We start from the raw sequence: 21,899 nt of genomic DNA, 5'->3' as shown, positions 1-21,899 counted from the left end.
TGAGTCAGGTTCCCTGGAGACTAGAGGCAGTGTATTTTTTGGTGCTAACTAGTCACCTCTTCAGTTTCCATGCCCAGTTAATCTTTGGCCTCTTTGAACAGTGCTCTCACACTATAATTTGCTCACATAACCTTAGACTGTCAGGAGCTTTCAGGAGGCTGGATAGTTATGACATGGCAGGATGTGGCTGTATAGGAATTACATACATTTTAAAAATCTCATTAATATGAAAAAATAGAGTTCTGCATTCCAGGAAGAAATACTTCAAACTTCCTCATGGCAAATAAAGACTGCATTATGGCATAAGTCTCGGGGTTTTTTCCCCCCAGAGCAGCAGTAAGTGACTTGAACTTGTTATAGCTCATTTGTTCTATGACGACATCTGTAATTCTGGGTCCTGTGGCACCTTTAAGACTAACAGAAGTATTGGGAGCATAAGCTTTCGTGGGTAACAACCTCACTTCTTCAGATGCAAGAAGTGAGGGTCTTACCCACGAAAGCTTATGCTCCCAATACTTCTGTTAGTCTTAAAGGTGCCACAGGGACCCTCTGTTGCTTTTTACAGATTCAGACTAACACGGCTACCCCTCTGATATCTCTAACTCTGACAACTATAGAAATGTAGGGCTGGAAAGGACCTCAAGAGATCCTCAAGTTTGGACCCCTACATTGACCTGATCATCAATAGGAAAGCAAGTTCCTGACAGGATATTCTTCACTAACAATTGTCATTGTCTTCATTGAGTAATAAGGTGATGATATCTCCTCCATTACGGCCATCTTGGGAGCATTCTTTCAATTAAGCAAACAAATTGTATTCTTTGCACTAAGTTACAGTTTATTTCTTGGCTGCATCTCAGACTTAGCTGGATATTGTGTGTTCTGTAATCAATATTTTTCAAACTGGGGAATGTTCACAAACTCTAGATTAGCAAAGGGAAATTGATATTATTGAATCTATAGAACAAATTCACTCAGGGTCTGTACTGGCAAGTGAGGGAACCCCTTTCTTGGAAAATCTACCTAGAAAGAGGTGGTTGCAACAAAAATGAGAGAGCTAATTAGCATAGCCACTAAAAAAGATGTAGTGGAAGATGTCATGGTCAGGACACCGGTGTTTCTTCCCCACTGCCTCCTTTGGAAGGGCATCATGGTGGAGATAAAAAATGGCCTCCCACAGCATAAGCCTTCCACCTGCAAGTATATTTCCATACACAAGAACATTATGGTAGAAAATATATTTTAATACTGTATCTTTGATGCATTGAGTGTATGGCTATAGAGGAGCAGACTCACCCCTGTGGTGCCTCCTGCTGGTGACTTCCGGGAATTAGCTCTTCCAGCATCCTGGAGCACCCTCTGCAGGCCAGTGGTCCGCCTGTCCTCTGGCCCCCCCGTGTCCCTCCCTGGACCCCGCTACAATGGCCAACAAATTTTACCAAACTTGCAATCAAATGTTAATGATCATTTCTTAACATATGATTTAATAATGCCTATTACAGTTAAGGCACGGGACTGTGAGCCAGTAGATATGGGGTCTTGGCTCTGCCACAGATTTCACGGACAAGTCACTTTGGCGAAAGTACCCTCTAATTTTGGGTGCCTCACATGACACATCTGGGGCCTGATTTTTCAGAGGTCATCAAGTCAGACACCAAAATCAGAGATTACTTTGGAAGGTTTTGGCCTGTATCCCAGTTCACCTATCTATGGTGGGAATGGCAATATTTCATAGGATTGTTGAATCCTAACTTATTTGTCTGTAAAATGCTATAAATGGAGGCCACCAGAGAAGCACAAAGTATTTTCATTTATTTAATGTGGGTTTACACTGAAAAGTGCCTGAATAAAATGGCCTTGTGGGGTTCCAGGTTAATTGTCTCAGTGATTTCCTCATCAAATGTGTTAATTTTACAAATCAAAATATATATATTTTTAAATTGCCAGCCCTTCAAATAACCTGAGAGCTGAGAGTCAAGCCGGAGTTCTCATCTTCTTATATATCATTACTAATGAGACAGGTTCTGCAGGTCAGTTTAGGCACTGAGTGACACCTGTGCAACCAGTTACCTTCAAATTACACACCCTGTTACATCTGCATAACACCCATGGCCTTCAAATTATCCCCTCAGTGACATCTGTACAACCTGTAAATAGCAACAGAGGGTCCTGTGGCACCTTTAAGACTAACAGAAGTATTGGAGCATAAGCTTTCGTGGGTGAATGCCCACTTCATCAGACGCAAGTAATGGAAATTTCCAGAGGCAGGTATAAATCACTATGGAGATAACGAGGTTAGTTCAATTAGGGAGGGTGAGGTGCTCTGCTAGCAGTTGAGGTGTGAACACCAAGGGAGGAGAAACTGCTTCTGTAGTTGGATAGCCATTCACAGTCTTTGTTTAATCCTGATCTGATGGTGTCAAATTTGCAAATGAACTGGAGCTCAGCAGTTTCTCTTTGGAGTCTGGTCCTGAAGTTTTTTTGCTGTAAGATGGCTACCTTTACATCTGCTAGTGTGTGGCCAGGGAGGTTAAAGTGTTCTCCTACAGGTTTTTGTATATTGCCATTCCTGATATCTGACTTGTGTCCATTTATCCTCTTGCATAGTGACTGTCCAGTTTGGCCAATGTACATAGCAGAGGGGCATTGCTGGCACATGATGGCATATATAACATAGGTGGACGTGCAGATGAATGAGTCGGTGATGCTGTAGTTGATCTGGTTAGGTCCTGTGATGGTGTTGCTGGTGTAGATATGTGGGCAGAGTTGGCATCGAAGTTTGTTGCATGGGTTGGTTCCTGAGTTAGAGTTGTTATGGCGCGGTGCGTGGTTGCTGGTGAGAATATGCTTAAGGTTGGCGGGTTGTCTGTAGGTGAGGACTGGCCTGCCTCCCAAGGTCTGTTAAAGCGAGAGATCATTGTCCAGGATGGGTTGTAGATCACTGATGATGCGTTGGAGAGGTTTAAGCTGCGGCCTGTAGATGATGGCCAATGGAGTTCTGTTGGTTTCTTTTTTGGGCCTGTCTTGTAGTAGGAGGCTTCTGGGTACATGTCTGGCTCTGTTGATTTGTTTCTTTCCTTGTGTGGGTATCGTAGTTTTGAGAATGCTTGGTGAAGATCTTGTAGGTGTTGGTCTCTGTCTGAGGGGTTGGAGCAGATGCGGTTGTACCTCAGCGCTTGGCTGTAGACGATGGATCGCGTGGTGTGTCCAGGGTGGAAGCTGGAGGCATGAAGGTAGGCGTAGCGGTCGGTGGGTTTTCGATATAGGGTGGTATTAACGTGGCCATCGCCTTTTACAGATTCAGACTAACACGGCTACCCCTCTGTTACTGTACAGCCTGATTGCCTTTGATGGGTTTGCACACTGGTGGCTGACTGAATTTTAGTAAATCATGCCCTTTAGTAAATCATGCCCTGCACCGAATCAATGGGAGCTTCGCCACTAACACCAGTGGGAGTAGGACTGAGTCTTTTTTAATGTGCAAGGAATTGAATCTAGACTTCACTTAGTTGTGTTGACTCCACAGAGCTAATAGGAGTGAAAATCTGTAAAAGCTTGGGGGGAGGGGGGGGTCATTAAAATCTCTGTGTGTGCTCTGAATGCACACAGGAAGCAGGACTGTTGACCAAGAAGGTGCCAGTTCTGCCTAATCACTCTGCTGAGTATGCCAGCTCTTTAACGTTTCGTAATTAGAAATGACTTGTCTCAAAAGAGAAGTATTATCTCTGTCTTAGTAATCAACTGAGTTTTAGATTTACAGCCTGTGAGTTTCTGCACTGGAGCATCCCAAACTGGGCACATTTCTGTGTCCATCTGGGGCCCAGATCTAAATCCCTGGTTGTGATGGATTCTATTGTTAATATTGTCACTGTAATCCTGTCATATTAGCCCAGATTTTACACAGTTTTGTTCCTGCTAATGTGTTTCTGGGATTTTGGCTTTGGATAGCGCTGCACTCTCAACAGAGGGATGACTCATGCATCTGGATTTTGCATCAAAAGTACACATTCTCATTTGTATGGAACTCATTCAGAAAATTGCCTGAACTGTTTTTCAAGAAAGAGCTGGTTTATTTTGATGCCAAAGGATATACATTAATTTGTCCTTATTTTGGGTTGCAGGAAAATACATTGATACAAAGCACATGTTAAATCCCCTCTGTGAAATGAAGAAAATATTTTGACTACACTGAGTTTTTAAACTAATCTATTGAACTTGCAAATACTATCGTGCATGGGCTACAGGCTAAAGTGATGGATTCTCAGCAGGTTAAGGAACACATTATGTTCCTTTAAAGGAAATGTGGTGTGGAGATATAGCCTTCTCTATTTTCTTATTTTTGTAAGAATCAGGCTATGTCCTTATGTATCTGGTGGCAAATTCATGAAAGAAAACTCTGCAAGGGAATAGAGATGGGCCTAATTATCTAATTTAAAGCCTGACTCTACAGACCTATATTGCTGGGGAGAAATCGTGGCTCCACTGAAGTCAGTTGAATACGCCTACTAAATTCAATGGGCCAAGATTTCACCCCAGATGTTTTGCTACCATTGTAATCATTTAAATCCACTGCACAGAAAGCAGTGGGGTTTAAATGCAAGAATTGTTAGTCAGGTCTGTGGTTTTCAAACTATAACCTAAGGGAGAATCTCAACTAATTAATTGAATTAATATTTTTAAAATAGGAGTCTACATCCAGTGCTCTGCAGCCCTGAGGGGTTCTGACCAGATGGTTTGGGCGCATCACCGAGACCCTTTGCTGTCCAATAATCACAGCTAGAAGAAAAAAAGCTGAATCTGGATCTGGGGTGGGAATGGGGAGCTAAGAAATTCAATGGGAATTGAACATGTAAATCCTTTAGATCTCCGAAAATCCCAGTCTAAAAGCTAAAATATGTACTTTTGGGTTTGTTTGTTTTTTTTAATTTAAGAATGAATTTTACATTTTTAAGGGCTGATAAATGGCTTTTAAAGTTAAACTTTTTTGCTCTAGTTATGGGGCACTTTGCCAATTCTAGGAAGAACCAAATCTCCCTCACAGCTGTGGAACTCTTCTCTCCCCCCCCCTTTTTTTTTTTTAATTCAAAGGTGTAATTTTATAATAAATTCATCTAGTCCATCATATTGCTTCTTCCAAAGCAGGCTTGTCCCAACAGGGCATTGCATATTTGAGTAACAGTTTACAGTAGAGTTGCTGGGTGTTTTCCATGTGGAAAGTTTTACTGCCAAAAAATACAGTTTAATCAATCAGATTTTTTTTGCTGTGAAAATGTCGATTCTGATGACAAAAAAATTGGGGTTTTTTTGTTTTGTTTTTTGTTTGTTTTTACCATGGAAAATTTTCAATCCAAAGGGTTTGGTTTGAATTGACATACCAACTTAAAATGTTGTTTGGTTTAGTTCGAGGGAAGAGGGTGTTTAACCAGAGAACTGTAAGAAAATTACATTTTAAGTCTGAAATGAAAATTTTTAATTTTGTTTCAAAATACTGATTTGAAACAATTTTTTAAAAGTCAGTTTGAGTTAAAATTAGGGCTTTTTAAAATTCTACTATTAGTGTGGAGCAGCTGGCTCTTATTGACAGATCTGATTCTACTAGAGTTTGATTCATAATAATCCTGCTGACTTTCCACCTCAGTTACAGTGAATTAATCTATTTGTTCTTCTTGGCTTTTTTAATTATCTCTTGTCTCGGATAGGTTAGGTTGAGCTGCTTTCTCTTCACGTCTTTCTTTTAAATGTATCAGTTAAAAGGAATTAATTTAAATGGCAATTCTACCCGGAAGTACAATAGATTGAATGTTAAATAGCACCAGACAAAACAAGGGAATATTATGAAAGATCAATGGGGTCGTTTAGGCTCAAAGGATTCTATTTAATTCAAACCACATAACACACAGTTGTGATATCATTAAAACAAATACTCCAAAAGAGCTGTCCCTCACCCTCCCATATCAAAGGGCTGACATCATTTCTGCACATTGTATTGATAGAATTTTCCATATTCTGTACAAAGGTCAAATGTGTTAGTAATGAAATCCAGCCTGGAAGCGAGCTGTGTTCCAAGACACCACACCAAGTCCCAGCATGATCTTTTTGCTTTGCACAGAGGGTCGTAGAAAGAAAGTGGTCTTTTTTTTTTTTTAATCAGCCATTTTGTCCACCTGTCTTTACTGTAGCTGTATGGGCCTATTCCTTTTTTCTGATCAAATTCACAATATTCTTTTCATCTTATCCTGAAAAAAAAAAAGGGAAGGCAGAGAATGCACATCAGATGATTTTGCTCACAGACTGCTGTCTAGGTATTTATACTGCACTCATCTTTGTGGTGTCTGAGCACCTTCCAGAGATTACATATACTAAACATGTTTCAGTGGAGCCGTGTTAGTCTGTATCAGCAAAAAAGACGACGATTCCTTGTGGCACCTTAGAGACTAACAAATTTATTTGGGCATAAGCTTTCGTGGGCTAGAATCCACTTCATCAGATATTTGACTAAAAAAAATCAGGAGCAGGTATAAATACATGAAAGGATGGGGGTGCTTTACCAAGTGTTAGGTCAGTCTAACAAGATAAATCAATTAACAGCAGGAAACTAAGGAAGGAAAAATAACTTTTGAAGTGGTAAGAGAGTGGCCCATTACAGACAGTTGACAAGAAGGTGTGAGTAACAGTAGGGAGAAATTAGTATTGGGGAAATTATGTTTAGGTTTTGTAATGACCAACCACTCCCGGTCTTTATTCAGGCCTAATCTGATGGTATCTAGTTTGCAAATTAATTACAGTTCTGCAGATTCACGTTGGAATCTGTTTTTGAAGTTTTTTTGTTGAAGAATTGCCACTTTGAGGTCTGTTATTGAGTGACCAGAGAGATTGAAGTATTCTCCTACTGGTTTTTGAATGTTATGATTCCTGATGTCAGATTTGTGTCCATTTATTCTTTTGCGTAGAGACTGTCCGGTTTGGCCAATGTACATGGTAGATGGGCATTGCTGGCATATGATGGCATACATCACATTGGTAGATGTGCAGGTGAATGAGCCCCAGATGGTGTGGCTGATGTGGTTAGGTCCTATGATGGTGACCCTTGAATAGATATGTGGACAGAGTTGACATGGGGTTTGTAGCAGGGTTTGGTTCCTGGGTTGGTATTTTTGTTGTGTGGTGTGTGGTTGACGGTGAGTATTTGCTTCAGGTTGGGGGGCTGTCTGTCCTCCTTCCACTGCTCTGTATTTTAGAGGCTCCAGGCTTTTTTTGACCATTGGGGATATTGCTGGCACTGCTCTCCTCTCCAGCCTGCTATCTGGAGAAGGACAATTTCTTATAAGCGGTGGAATAGTACAGTGGTGGATTAGCCACTGGGCCAAGGGGGCTCATGCCCAGGGGCCCTGGCCAATTGGGGACCCTGGTGCCCTCACCCGCTCTGACTGCCTGGTGTTCTTGCTGGGGAGCAGGGTCAGGGCATGGAGGACTTGCCCAGCTCTGCTCGCCTGGTGCTCCTGCCTGGGAGCAGAGGAAGCCCCCACCCCCACTCCCCAGCAAGAATGCCAGGCTGGGGAAGCCCCCACGCCTCAACCCCATTTCCTGAGCAGGAGCACTGGGGGATGGAGCCAGGGGGACTGCAGGTGGAAGGAGTGGGGAGGGGCCCCCATTTGCTCTGGCCCAGGGCCCTGCAAAACTAATCTGCCTCAGGAAGTGTACCAAAGCAGTACTTTAAAAACTGTGCCATTACAAAAATAGCCCTGCTAAGAACAGAACATGGGCTTTAGTTTGCTATTGAACAGCAGAGCCAGGAAGCTGATGAGCAGCTGGAAAACCATATGGAGAGAGAGATTTTTTTCTTTATAGCATCCTATGCAGGTTTGTGCTGAAATGTTTTCATGTATACGTGGTTGTGGGGTTTGGTTTTTGGGGGGGTGGGGATTTGGTTATGGCACATGTTACAGAAACCTGTTTATCAAACAGTACACAAAAGTTCAGGGAAATGCTATTAACTGTTGTAATACTATCAGCAAAATGCAGATGATGTTTGCAATATTATCCTTAAACTAATCTGTGCAGATTCAGGTTTGCAATGCCTGTCAGATACAGAAAGTTGTCTTTATGGTGTAATCAATTAGTTTCCATTTCCATTTAGAGATTAATTTGCTTACTGACTGAATGAAACCAGAGGCTTCACTCTGAGTTGCATTAGTAGGCACAGTCCTAGAGAGGTGAGGTTTTTCTCACCAAAACGTTTTTCTATGAAAACGCAGATTTGGCTAAGCCAAAATATGTCACAGATTAGTTGACTTTAAAAAAACTCAAACCATTTTGTTTAAAAAATGTTGTAATGAAATGTCTGATTTTTTTTTTATTCAAAACAAAACAATTTCTTGTTTTCAAATTTCCTCTAATTTTTTAAAATATTGAAAAATGCTCACAATCAAAACAAAATGTTTCATTTCAGATCAAATGAAATGTTTTTCAATCCCCAACTTTTTTCCTGACTTTTGATTTGAAAAAAATTCACTTTCAATTCAACTCAAAAGAATATTTTTTTAAATTGCTGGTGAACCAAAAAATCAATTATTTGCCCAACTCTACATGGTATCTCATACAGCAGGCAGCCCTTGTAGTATTTCTAGAAATCCCAGTTATTTAGAGGGATAAACTAATTTGTTGCATCTATTTCTTTCTGTCTTTAGTGTATTTCTTTACTGGTGAAGCACTGGAAAACAATTCTTGGGATTTCTAGACACTGTAAACATTACTGATCTATGAAGTACCCCACTACTGTGTGCCAGTGCTACACATTTAAACCTAAATAACATGGTGTCCAGGTAAACGAAATAGGAGAAAATATCCCTGTATTTGTTTTTCAGAGGCCATTTTTGCCTTATGGAGCCATTTATGAGCCCTTCTTGTAATGGTATTTCCACCATTCAGGAGCTGAAATGTTACAAGAAGTTCAGCTCTCTCATTATTTCAACCCTATAATTGGCTCCCTGAGTCGTTATATGTATTTCCTTTTCTGATGGGCTTAAAACACACACATAAGATGTGTAAATATCTCAGTTTACAAACACACCTATTATATGCTTATGGTAGAAGGCTAATCCTAGTTTTCTTAGTTACATGTAACTGCTGAACAAACAAATATTAAACACTAAACCAACAGCTGTCCCAGAGTTGACTCCTGTTCAATGCAGGGTGTATTTCTGAAGGATCCACAATAAGTTTACAAAGTACACTAGGGACCCATTCATTTTATGCCCTCCATATGTGGATCTCCTTTTGATTTCAGTGGGAGATCTGTATGCAGATGGGTTTTGTAGAATGAGGACTCAAGCATGTAATTTATTACTGAGCATTATTTTCTTTACTACCTGCAAATTGCCTTGGGTTGAATGGATCCTGAATACATAGTGTTCTAACCCACTCACAACTTCTTGCTCTTTTTTAAAACAGTAAATCTTTTAAACATCTATAATGGATATCAGAAGTCAACTGTCCATTCTCTTTATATAAATCTAAGCTAAAAACAAGTTTGTGGGTTTTGGCAGCAAGTAATGGTCCACTTTTGTAATGTGCAGAGATAGGAACGGACAAACCTTGTGGAGTTTGAGGGTTTGCAACCTGTTTTTTTTTTTATTTGCAAAATTAGTGTGAATTCATGAACTACATGTTCCTGTGATTTAAATTCCTGAGGGAGAGTCACAGTTTCTAAATGGAAGCCTACATCCTACAGTAGGAATAGAAGAACTCCCTGCCCGCCCCCAACCTAGCCTGGTGCAAGAATGAATTTTATAGTATGTACTTTTTTCTTCAATAGAAGCTTTCCTCACCACCTGTTTCTTTTTAGTTTTTTTGCACTGTAAGCTATTTTTTAATATATTTTCCTCTTTTTTCTTAGCAGAACATGAACCCGATACCATTAAAGTTCAAGCTGAACTTTTGAACCCATGATCTTTGAGGGTTCAAAATTAGACTAAATGAATTTGCCTAACCCGACTAAAAGTGCATTTGTTAATATCCACATTAATAGCATCAGGACTAAAATAGATTGGAGAAGGTTTTAGTCTGTGGAATACATTAAGTCTAAAAAGCACAGTGAAACATCTGGAAACAAATAACACTTTCAGGCAAGAGGAGTATCTGTCATGTCATTTTTATTACTGTTCAGTTGGCAGTGTGTAAGCTCAGCCATAAAGACTTCCCTTTCATTTATACCTAGTTTCAGAGCCAAGTAGTTACAAGGCAAATTTATTCTCAATACACAGGCTTTGAAACAGAATGATCATATTATTGAATGAATCGGATGCGATCAAAATGTCAAGATACTCGTAAAAAATCATTCACTCATTTGGATTATTGTATCTTGGTCAGGGGTTTTGATGCTTCAGTAAATGGAGGGTGAGGGGGAAAGAAGTTATTTGTAGTCACCTTCCATTTCATACTGAAACCAGTAACTGTCCTGTAGGGTGACCAGATGTCCTGATTTTATAGGAACAGTCCCGATATTTGGGGCTTTTTCCTATATAGGCTTCTGTTACCCCCCACTCACTGTCCCGATTTTTCACACTTGCTATCTGGTCACCCTACTGTCCTGACAGCAGTACTGCTGGTCACTGGAGAAAAAACATAGATGTCTTCACCTTGAAAATGCATACATGTCACTATGGCTCATGTCATGGTATCTGCTGCTGGCCCCTGGAGCCTGGAAGATTCTTCACTGTGTTAATTGCTCTGCACTGCCTTTATAATTTACATTTTAAAAACTAAGTAATGTTGAATTCTACTTAAGGAGTGTATGAACACAGGCCTGGCTGCCAGGAACTCCTCAAGGCTAATTCAGATACTAATGATACTGACACTCTCTATGGCCTTGAGAGAGTCATTTCAGACTAAATTTTCAAAAGTGTCCAGTAATATTGGGTGCCCAGATACTCAAAGCCTGAGCTTCAGAAATGCTGAGCAGTCACAGCTCCCAAAGTTCAGAGGTACTGAGCACCCAAGAACTGAGAACCAAAATTTCTGAATGTTTTAGAAAATTTAGGACTTTACCTTTCTGTCTCATTTTCTACATCTCTCTATTTCACAGGGGCATTATGTGGATTAATCAATGTGGGCAGTGCTTTGAAATTCAACAGTACTAAATGCTAATTAGAACATAAGACTGGCCATACTGGGTTAGACCAATCATCCGTCTAGCCCAGCAGTCTGTCTTCTGACAGTGGCCAACGCTAAATGCTTCAAAGGCAATGAACAGAACAGGGCAATTATCAAGCGATCCAGTCCCCATTGTCCAGTCCCATCATCTGGCAGTCCATGGTTTGGACACCCAGAGCATGGGGTTGCATTCCTGACCATCTTGGCTAATAGCCATTGATGGACCTATCCTCCATGGACTCATCTAATTCTTTTTTGAACCCTGCGACACTTCTGGCCTTCACAACATTCCCTACCAACAAGTTCCAGAGGCTGACTGTGCGTTGTGTGAAGAAGTACTTCCTTTTGTTTGTTTTAAACCTGCTTCCTATTAATTTCATTGGATAGCCCCTTGTGTTACGTGACAAGGTAAATAACACTTTTTCTCAACACCATTCATGACTTTTTAGATCTCTATCATTGCCCCTCTTAGTCATCTCTTTTCCATGCTGAACAGTCCCTGTTTTTTTAATCTCTCCTCATAATCATTTTTTGTCCTTTTCTATGCCTTTTTCCATTTCTAATATATTTTTAGAGATGGAGGTGACCAGAACTGCATGCAGTGTTCAAGATTATTATCAGCACTGAATGGTCCTTATTCTCATATTGTATATACAGTCATTTTTCATTCCTCTGCGATACTCATATGGGCTGCAGATGCTCGTTACAATTGTAATATAATGGAGGTCCTCTGAATTCTGGGCAATTTGGGTGGTCTTCAAAATCCAACCACAGAAATAGGAGTTCCTGAGGCCTCAGTAGAATGCACTCTCCTCAGATAGTTTCTTTTCAGTAAAGCATAATGAAAGCAGATACCTATTGTTGTTTGTTTCTCCACTGAAATCTACACAAAGTAATTCGAAAATATATTGTGTTAAAGTCATATAATGACTGTTGCTTCTAGTTTGGAATCAAGTATTTACTGATCCAGATCAGTGTCCTAAACTCAAAGTGAACTTCTTTTAAAATTTGAAAGAGTTCCACATTTTTAATTTCTAATAATTAATTAGTGCATCTCTGAAGTTCTGGGTTCCATCCAAGATCAGAAGCAGAAGTGTTAAAATGCCTTGAGAGTTTGTTCTTACTTTATTTGTAGTTTGAGCAGCAGTAGGAATCACCAATGGATAATAGCAACTTGAAATAAATAGCCCTTAAAGGATTCATATATTCAGTTCAGATAAAAGCCTAAGAATCTGAATGCTAACATGAATATTAACAGGGAATAACCTGTTCTTATCAGATCTCAGGCCAAATTGTTCCAGGTTTAAAAGATCCTTTTAATGTTGGCATTCAGATTTGTAGGTGATTATCTGAACAGAACATCTGAATCCTTTGAGTGCTCCTCAACTCTAGTTACTTCATGATTCTGTGATTCTTAGATGGGTCTGAGTATCACAGATCAGATCCAGACCAAAGTTTCTCCAAGTTCTGGGTATATGTGACAATTTGGGGAATCAGTACATATAACTTATGAATTTTGGTTGATATTATGAAGTTGTTAGGAAATTGTTGTATCATGGAATGCTTCTCTGACTTTGTGCATGGGCTGACAGAACCTAGCATGTACCCAGCAGGCTAGAGACAATGAAAAGTATTTAACTTTAATGACTATGCTGTGACCGGACAATAGGTATGCTAAGGAGGTTGCCTAAGCAAGGTTTGACCAAAATTCTCTGCAGGGCTCTGGTGAAGAGAGTGGAAATGCCCAAAGCAGGAGTTTTAAAAGAACTCATGAGGGAAGACTCAGAGCCACACAGACAGTTTTGGGCAGAAGAGGGGAAGGGCAGGGAAAGGTAAGGGAAGATGAGCTGGACACAGAAGGTCTATGTTTCATAACATGGGATAGTTTTCCCAATCTGGACTTCAGATGGGTTGTAACCAAGCAACGAATCACCTGAGAAGGGATTTGAAGCCACTCAATGGTGGGGGGGGGGGAACTAGAACTTTATAAAAGGACAAGGTCTGCTCTTTGGCTTTCCTTTACTAACCAGAACAAGGAGGCAAGACTTCGAAGGAGGAGAGGAGAGTCCTGAGACCTTGAAAGAACACTGAAAGGCTCTGAATGGTGAGGACATGCTAGTATGCAAGGTCTTGGAAAAAATTTTGAAGGAGAAAGTCGTTAAGGACATTGAGGTCAATGGTAATTGGGACAAAATGCAACATGGTTTTAAGGTAGAGCGTGCCAAACCAACCTGATCTCCTTCTTTGAGAAGGTAACAGATTTTTTAGACAAAGGAAACGCAGTGTATCTAATTTACTTCGATTTCAGTAAGGTATTGATATGGTTCCACATGGGGAATTATTAGCTAAATTGGAAAAGTTGGGGATCAATATGAAAATTGAAAAGTGGATAAGGAACTGGTTAAAGGGGAGACTACAGCAGGTCATACTGAAAGGTGAACTGTCAGGAGGTTACTAGTGGAGTTCCTCAGGGATCGTTTTTGGAACCAATCTTATTTAATCTTTTTATTACTGACCTTGGCACAAAAAGTGGGAGTGTGCTAATAAAGTTTGCAGAGGACACGAAGCTGGGAGGTATTGCCAATAGAGAGGGACTGGGATATCCTACAGGAAGATCTGGATGAGCTTTGTGGCAAATTGCCGGCACTACTGTGATGGGTCCCATGCTTTCTCCTCGTGTGGGAGGGTTTCAGGGCGCCGTTTCTTGCCCCTGATCTGGGGTATCAACTGTCCCACTAGTGTCCCAGAGAAGGGGAGTGGAGAGGGAGGGACCCAGCCTCGCCCTCTACTCCAGGTGCCAGCCCAGGGGCCCTAGGGATAGCGGCAAACCACTTGAACTAGCGATTCTTTCCCCTGGGCCACTTCCCTCTCCAGCCCTTCAGCTTGTGGGGCATCCTGCCCTCTCTCTGCTTGGGCCAAGTTTCTTCCAATCCCTTGTCTCTGTGGAGTCCCTCTGCTCTGCACAAACTGGGTTTTCCTTTACCTAGGGTCTTGGTCTTCTGGCCCACCACAGCGCTTCTCCAAACTGCTCTCTGCTCCAACACCAAACCATTCCGCTTCAACTCCCTTTTTTGTCTGATTGAAGCATGGAATTTTTACCAGGTGACTGGCTTCTGGTGCTCTAATTGGCTTCAGGTGCTCTAATTAATCTATAGCAACCTCTCTTCCCTCTACAGGGAATAAGGCTCTCATCATCCTGGGGTTTACATATCTCACCTCTATCACTCTCCTGCTGCCCTCTGGCCATGCTGTATCACACCTTGTAAACTGGAGTAATAGTAATAGGATGAAATTTAATAGTGAAAAGTGCAAGGTCATGCATTTTATTAATAAAATTAATTAATAACAAGAATTTTTGTTAAAAACTGGGGACGCATCACTTGGAAGTGACAGAGGAGGAGAAGGACCTCAGAGTATTGGTTGATCACAGGAGAACTATGAGCCGCCAATGTGATATGGCTGTGAAAAAAGCTCATGCGGTCTTGGGATGCATCAGGTGAGGTATTTCCAGTAGAGATAAGGAGGTGTTAGCAGGGCCAGTGCTACCATTAAGGCAAACTAGGCAGATGCCTAGGGCGCCAAGATTTGGGGGCACCAAAAAGCGGTGCCTCCCAATTTTTTTTTTTACAGTGTTCCTCCCCGAGCGCACGGTCACTGCTCCACTTCTCCCGCCACCCAGGCTTGCAGCGCCAATCAGCTGTTTGGCGCCGCAAACCTAGGAGGAGAATTAGAGTGGGGGCGGCGTGCTCAGGGAGGAGGCAGAGCAGAGGTGAGCTGGGGTGGGGTGGTGCCGCACAGCTCCCCGGGCCGGGGGGTATGGAGCTGCCGCGGGGGTGCCTCAGGGCGGGGGGGGGGGGGGAGCTGCCGTAGGGTTCCCCACCCCAGCTCACCTCTGCTACGCCCCCTCCTAGAGCACGCCATCGCTGCTCCACTTCTCCCGCCTCCCAGGCTTGCGGTGCCAATCAGATGTTTGGCGCCACAAGCTTGGGAGAGGAGGAGAATTAGAGCAGGGGCAGCGTGCTCGGGGAGGAGACAGAGCAGAGGTGAGCTGGGGTGGGGAGCTGCCGCACAGCTCCCCACGGGGGAGCTGCCACGGGGGGGCACCTCAGGGCAGGGAGGGCACCTCAGGGTGGAGGGGGGGCAGGGAGCTGCGCAGGGCGGGGGGGGGGCGCAAGGTGGAAGTTTTGCATAGGGTGTGAAACTTTCTTGCACTGGCCCTGGGTGTTAGTACTGTTTTAGAAGGCACTGGTGAGACCTCATCTGGAATATTGTGTGCAGTTCTGGTCTCCCATGGTTAAGAAGGATGAATTCAAAAGACTGGCTTCAAGACTAAGCTTGATAAGTTTATGGAAGGGATGGTATGAGGGATAGCCTAATTTTGGCAATTAATTGATCTTTGACTATTAGCGGTAAATATGCCCAATGGCCTGTGATGGGACACTAGATAGGGTGGGATCTGAGTTACTACAGAGAATTATTTCCTCGGTGTCTGGCTGGTGAATCTTGCCCACATGCTCAAGGTTTAGCTGCTCGCCATATTTGGAGTCAGGAAGGAATTTTCCTCCAGGGCAGATTGGCAGAGGCTCTGGGGGGTTTTCACCTTCCTCTGCAGCATGGAGCATGGGTCACTTGCTGGAGGATTCTCTGCACCTTGAAGTCTTTAAACCACAAGTTGAGGACTTTAATAGCTCAGACATAGGTCAGGGGTTTGTTACAGGAGTGGGTGAGTGAGATTCTGTGGCCTGCGTTGAGTCTATGAGCCTATGAGACATGGGCGAAGGTGTTACATGTAGATTCTTGTTTTTCCTATAGCTCCCTATATCTCTTGTGCTTTGTCTAAGAGTAAAGTGTGCGTGGTTAAGAAATTCCTCTGCAAAGTCTGTGAGTCCCTTGCTTTTAACTGTCACATAGTCTACAAAGAATGAAACATTAACTCAGAGGACCCACAGCTTCAGTGGAACTTAAGGGAGCATGCAATAACTACAGGGGAGGGTTAGGAGAACTAGCACTAGTTTCAGGGCCTAGGCAGTGGATTATGGAGTCGTATATTTCAGTAAGGGGAGATAGCTAGATGATCTTCACTCTGATAATGTTCCTAGAAGCCTAGAGCTTGTGACAGTGACTGGAGCTGTTCAGACCCAGACAGCCTAAGAGCATGTGGAATTCAAGGTTTGAATCTATTGCCTTGCAGCCTGGTGAGTGACCTGAAAGTGGAGCTCATCCAGGGTTGTAACAAGCATAGAGAAAAATGACAATAGACCATGGGAGCTGGGAAGGAGAGGCAGGGAAGAAAGGAGATAACAGAAAACAAGAGGCACTCTTGGGAGAGCATTATTTACAAAAGGCCAGACTGCCTATGAGACATAGCCATAAGTTAGGGGTAATGCAACATGGCCTGCCCCACAAAAAGCACAATTAAAAAAAAGGCAGAAATAAACCAGAGTGAAATCTTCCTGCCCCTTACAAAAAGCCTTGGGACTGGTAGAGGAGTAGGAAGCACCTGTCTCTGCTGTTCCTCCTTGAAGAACTGCCAAATTCCATCCCCTATCTGTAACCTAGAGTAACTTCTGTTTGCTACGTGGCTGTGGGAGGAAACTATGGAGTAAGGATCCAGAATGGAAGAGGACAGAACACAGTAAGGGAAGAGTTCATTTTCACAAATTCTCCCGCACTGGCTTCACATCTTGCAGTTCTGGAACAATTTTTGTTGTTTTGGGTCTGCAGATATTTCTAGTGGGGCTGGGCTATCTATCTAACTTACACCATTAAGGGAAAAAAATAAAGAGTGAGATCCTTATCTGTAATCTTCTGAGAAGTTTATAGTTCCTATCATAGTTACATAGTCTTAATGTAATTTATAGAGCTTTAAATCTGGCATGCATTGGTTTGAATGTAACAGACTTTCCAACAGGCCTCAGTTGATATCTCTTTTACTAGTGATTCACATAAAAGATTCCATGACTCCTTCTGCAAACAGAGTGCACACAGGTGTTCTTATTCTGTTCAGAAGACACATCTCACCCACCCACATAATATAGTCCAAACTATATAAGAACTCTGGGAAACAAGCAGGGAGAACTGGAAGTCCTGGCACAGTGAAGGAATTATGATGTGATTGGAATAACAGAGACCTGGTGGGATAACTCACATGACTGGAGTATTGTTATGGATGGATATAAACTGTTCAGGAAGGACAGGCAGGCCAGAAAAGGTTGGGGAGTTGCCTTGTATGTAAGAGAGCAGTATGACTGCTCAGAGCTCCAGTATGAAACTGCAGAAAAACCTGAGAGTCTCTGGATTAAGTTTAGAAGTGTGAGCAACAAGGGTGATGTCATGGTGGGAGTCTGCTATAGACCACCAGACCAGGGGGATGAGGTGGACGAGGCTTTCTTCAGGCAACTAACAGAAGTTACTAGATCACAGGCCCTGGTTCTCATGGGGGACTTCAATCACCCCGATATCTGCTGGGAGAACAATACAGTAGTGCACAGACAATCCAGGAAGTTTTTGGAAAGTGTAGGGGACAATTTCCTAATGCAAGTGCTGGAGAACCAACTAGGGGCAGAGCTCTTCTTGACCTGCTGCTCACAAACAGGGAAGAATTAGTAGGGGAAGCAAAAGTGGATGGGAACGTGGGAGGCAGTGACCATGAGATGATCAAGTTCAGGATCCTGACACAAGGAAGAAAGGAGAGCAGCAAAACACGGACCCTGGACTTTGGACTTTGACTCCCTCAGGGAACTGATGGGAAGGATCCTCTGGGAGAATAACAAGAGGGGGAAAGGAGTCCAGGAGAGCTGGCTGTATTTTAAAGAATCTTTACTGAGGGTGCAGGGACAAACCACCCCAATGTGTAGAAAGAATAGTAAATATGGCAGGGGACAGGTTGGCTTAACAGTGAAATCCTTGCTGATCTTAAACACAAAAAGGAAGCTTACAAGAAGTGGAAGATTGGACAAATGACCAGGGAGGAGTATAAAAATATTGCTCAGGCATGCAGGAGTGAAATCAGGAAGGCCAAATCGCACTTGGAGTTGCAGCTGGCAAGGAATGTTAAGAGTAACAAGAAGGGTTTCTACAGATCTTATCAACAAGAAGAAGGTCAGGTAAAGTGTGGACCCCTTACTGAATGGGTGAGGCAACCTAGTGACAGAGGATGTGGGAAAAGCTAATGTACTCAATGCTTTTTTGCCTCTGACTTCACAAACAAGGTCAGCTCCCAGACTGCTGCACTGGGCAGCACAGTATGGGGAGGAGGTGACCAGCCCTCTGTGGAGAAGGAAGTGGTTCAGGACTATTTAGAAAAGCTGGACGTGCACAAGTCCATGGGGCCAGATGCACTGTATCCAAGGGTACTAAAGGAGATAGTGGATGTGATTGCAGAGCCATTGGCCATTATCGTTGAAAACTCATGGCAATCGGGGGAGGTCCCGGATGACTGGAAAAAGGCAAATGTAGTGTCCATCTTTAAAAAAGGGAAGGAGGAGGATCCGGGGAACTACAGGCCAGTCAGCCTCGCCTCAGTCCCTGGAAAAATCATGGAGCAGGTCCCCAACGAATCAATTCTGAAGCACTTAGAGGAGAGGAAAGTGATCAGGAACAGTCAGCCTGGATTCACCAAAGACAAGTCATGCCTGACTAACCTAATTGCCTTCTATGAGGAGATAACTGGGTCTGTGGATGAGGGGAAAGCAGTGGACATGTTATTCCTTGACTTTAGCAAAGCTTTTGATACGGTCTCCCACAGTATTCTTGCAAGCAAGTTAAAAAAGTATGGGCTGGATGAATGAACTATAAGGTGGATAGAAAGCTGGCTAAATCATCAGGCTCAACGGGTAGTGATCAATGGCTCCATGTCTAGTTGGCAGCACTCTAGTGGAGTACTCCAAGGGTCGGTCCTGGAGCCAGTTTTGTTCAATATCTTCATTAATGATCTGGATGATGGCGTAGATTTCACCCTCAGCAAGTTTGCAGATGACACTAACTGGGAGGAGTGGAAGATATGCTGAAGGGTAGGGATAGGTTACAGAGGGACCTAGACAAATTAGAGGACTGGGCCAAAAGAAATCTGATGAGGTTCAACAAGGACAAGTGCAGAGTCCTGTACTTAGGACGGAAGAATCCCATGCACTGCTACTGACTAGGGACTGAGTGGGTAGGCAGCAGTTCTGCAGAAAAGGACCTAGCGGTTACAGTGGACGAGAAGCTGGATATGAGTCAACAGAGTACTCTTGTTGCCAAGAAGGTTAACAGCATTTTGGGCTGTATTAGTAAGAGCATTACCAGCAGATCGAGGGACGTGATCATTCCCCTCTATTCGACATTGGTGAGGCCTCATCTGGAGTACTGTGTCCAGTTTTGGGCTCCACACTACAAGAAGGATGTGGAAAAATTGGAAAGGGTCCAGTGGAGGGCAACAAAAATGATTAGGGTGCTGGAGTACATGACTTGTGAGGAGAGGCTGAGGGAACTGGGATTGTTTAGTCTGCAGAAGAGAAGAATGAGGGGGGATTTGATAGCTGCTTTCAACTACCTGAAGCGGGGTTCCAAAGAGGATGGATCTAGACTGTTCTCAGTGGTAGCAGATGACAGAACAAGGAGTAATGGTCTCAAGTTGCAGTGGGGGAGGTTTAGGTTGGATATTAGGAAAAACGTTTTCCACTAGGAGGGTGGTGAAGCACTAGAATGGGTTACCTAGGGAGGTGGTGGAATCTCCTTCCTTAAGGGTTTTTAAGGTCGGGCTTGACAGAGCCCTGGCTGGGATGATTTAGTTGGGGATTGGTCCTGCTTTGAGCAGGGGGTTGGACTAAATGACCTCCTGAGGTCCCTTCCATCCCTGATATTCTATTCTGTTCTATTCTATGATAGGAGAAATGGTGTGGTCTAATGGCTAGACCAAGGGATGGGGACTCGGGGGCCTGGATTCTATTTCCAGATCTTCCACCGACTTGAAATGTAACCTTGGACAAGTCATATCATCTCTATGTGCCTTTGTTTTATCTCCCATCCTTTGTCTGTCCTGTCTATTTACAGTGTATGCTATTTGGGAAAGGAGCTGTCTCTCATGATGTATTTGTACAATGCCTGAAACATTGGGACCCCCACCTTGGCTGGAGTTTCCACCTACTGCAATACAAATGATAATTGTCCCCATTACTGGGCGTTTGCCTTTTTTTAATTTAAACACCAATAACCTGCCCACTTTCTAGTTTCCTCTATTCCAAAGAAATATTTCAAACCTCCTTGCATCCTGGTAAGAAGATCTAAACAACAGCATGAGTCAGCACCTAAGGTTAGAGTTAAGGCTGCTGGAAAACAAGAATTTTAGTTTGTGAGAAATTTTAAAATTTGTTTCTCTTCCAATGCAGAATGAAACCAAAACGTTTTGATTTTTTTTTCCAAAATACCATGAGAATGAGAGACTTCCCACCACCAACTCCATGCTAAAATAGTCAAAAGCCTGGTAGTTAGGGCACTCACCTGGCATTAGGAGACAGAGGTTCAAGTCCCCAGTCTGCCTGACTCAAAGTAGGGACTTAAACCTAGGTCACTCACATTCCAAGTAAGTTTGCTAAGCACTGGCCTATAAAGTCAGTATCTCTTTCATGCTCTCTCCTGTTGGAGTTGTTCCACAATAAGTACATAATTAAATATTCACTGGGCCAGAAAGGTGGTCTGACTCTGTAGCCTAGTGGTTAGGGCACTGGAAAAAATGTTTTGACCAGTGCTAGTTAAAATGACTTCAAGACACCATGGATGATGGTGAACCTGCCACACTGTTACATGGAGGTTTTTAAAACCCAAAAATCTTGGCTAAATTCCAACTTGAATTATTGCATTCTGCCCACCTAAAGCTTAAATTGGAGACATTATTTTTTACTTGCTGCCTCCTCCTCTTCCCCTCCCCCCAAAATCTGTGTAACATTGCTGGTGAAGATAATTAGATGTTTCACACCTGGGGTGAGTGTGTTTCAGCTGGCAGAGAGTCATTACTATAGGCTAAATTGTGGCTATGTCGTGAGCCTAGAGTAAGGGGCTGCCTGAGACTACATTTGCACGAGGAGCTTGGGGTGTGATACCCAACTTACATAGACAAACTCACACTAGCTCTCCTGAGCTAGCATACTAAAATAATAGGGCAGCACAGGCAGTGGCCAGTGGTGACACAGGCTAGCCATGCTGATTACAAACGTGCATGAACCCCCTGGGTACATACATGGGGTGGCTAGCCCATGCCACCATTTGCCGCTGTCCCTGCTACCTCAGCTACATTACTATTTTTAGCATGTTAGCTCGAGGAGAGCTAGTGTTAATTTGTCTGTGCAGGCCGGGAATAACACCCCTAGCTCCACCTGTAGGCATGGCCTGAGAGGGGGACTGTGACTCAGACAGAGGGAGCAAACTGTGATGCGCCATACCATGGCCCTATGGCCCATGTGATGAACCATACCATGTTCAGCATACATTCCACGCACGCGGCTGACAAACAGGACTCTGCCCCATCCCAAGGCCCTATGGCCCATCTGCATGAGGGGAAATGTAGCTGCTGTGCCCTACTGCATCACTACGCATCATACAGTTAACAAGATCAGGACCACAAGGGCAGGGCCGGCTCCAGGCACCAGCTTAACAAGCAGGTGCTTGGGGCGGCTGAGGGAGAGGGGCGGCACCTGCGGCAATTTGGGGGCGGGAGGTCCCTCGCTCCCTCTACGAGCGAAGGATCTGCCGCTGAACTGCCACTGCCGATC

General features: G+C 43.2%; 1 long non-coding RNA gene across 1 annotated transcript in view; it reads right to left on the bottom strand.

The window, feature by feature from the left end:
* The window catches only part of LOC117874843, a 58,489-nt gene that overhangs the window by 947 nt on the left and 35,643 nt on the right, over positions 1–21,899 (bottom strand). The window lies entirely within an intron of this gene.

The sequence above is a fragment of the Trachemys scripta genome, chromosome 3, assembly GCF_013100865.1.
Source record: "Trachemys scripta elegans isolate TJP31775 chromosome 3, CAS_Tse_1.0, whole genome shotgun sequence".
In the NCBI taxonomy this organism is placed as follows: Eukaryota; Metazoa; Chordata; order Testudines; family Emydidae; genus Trachemys; species Trachemys scripta.
Note: the sequence above shows the minus strand (reverse complement) of the source record. Positions and strands in the feature narration are given on the sequence as shown.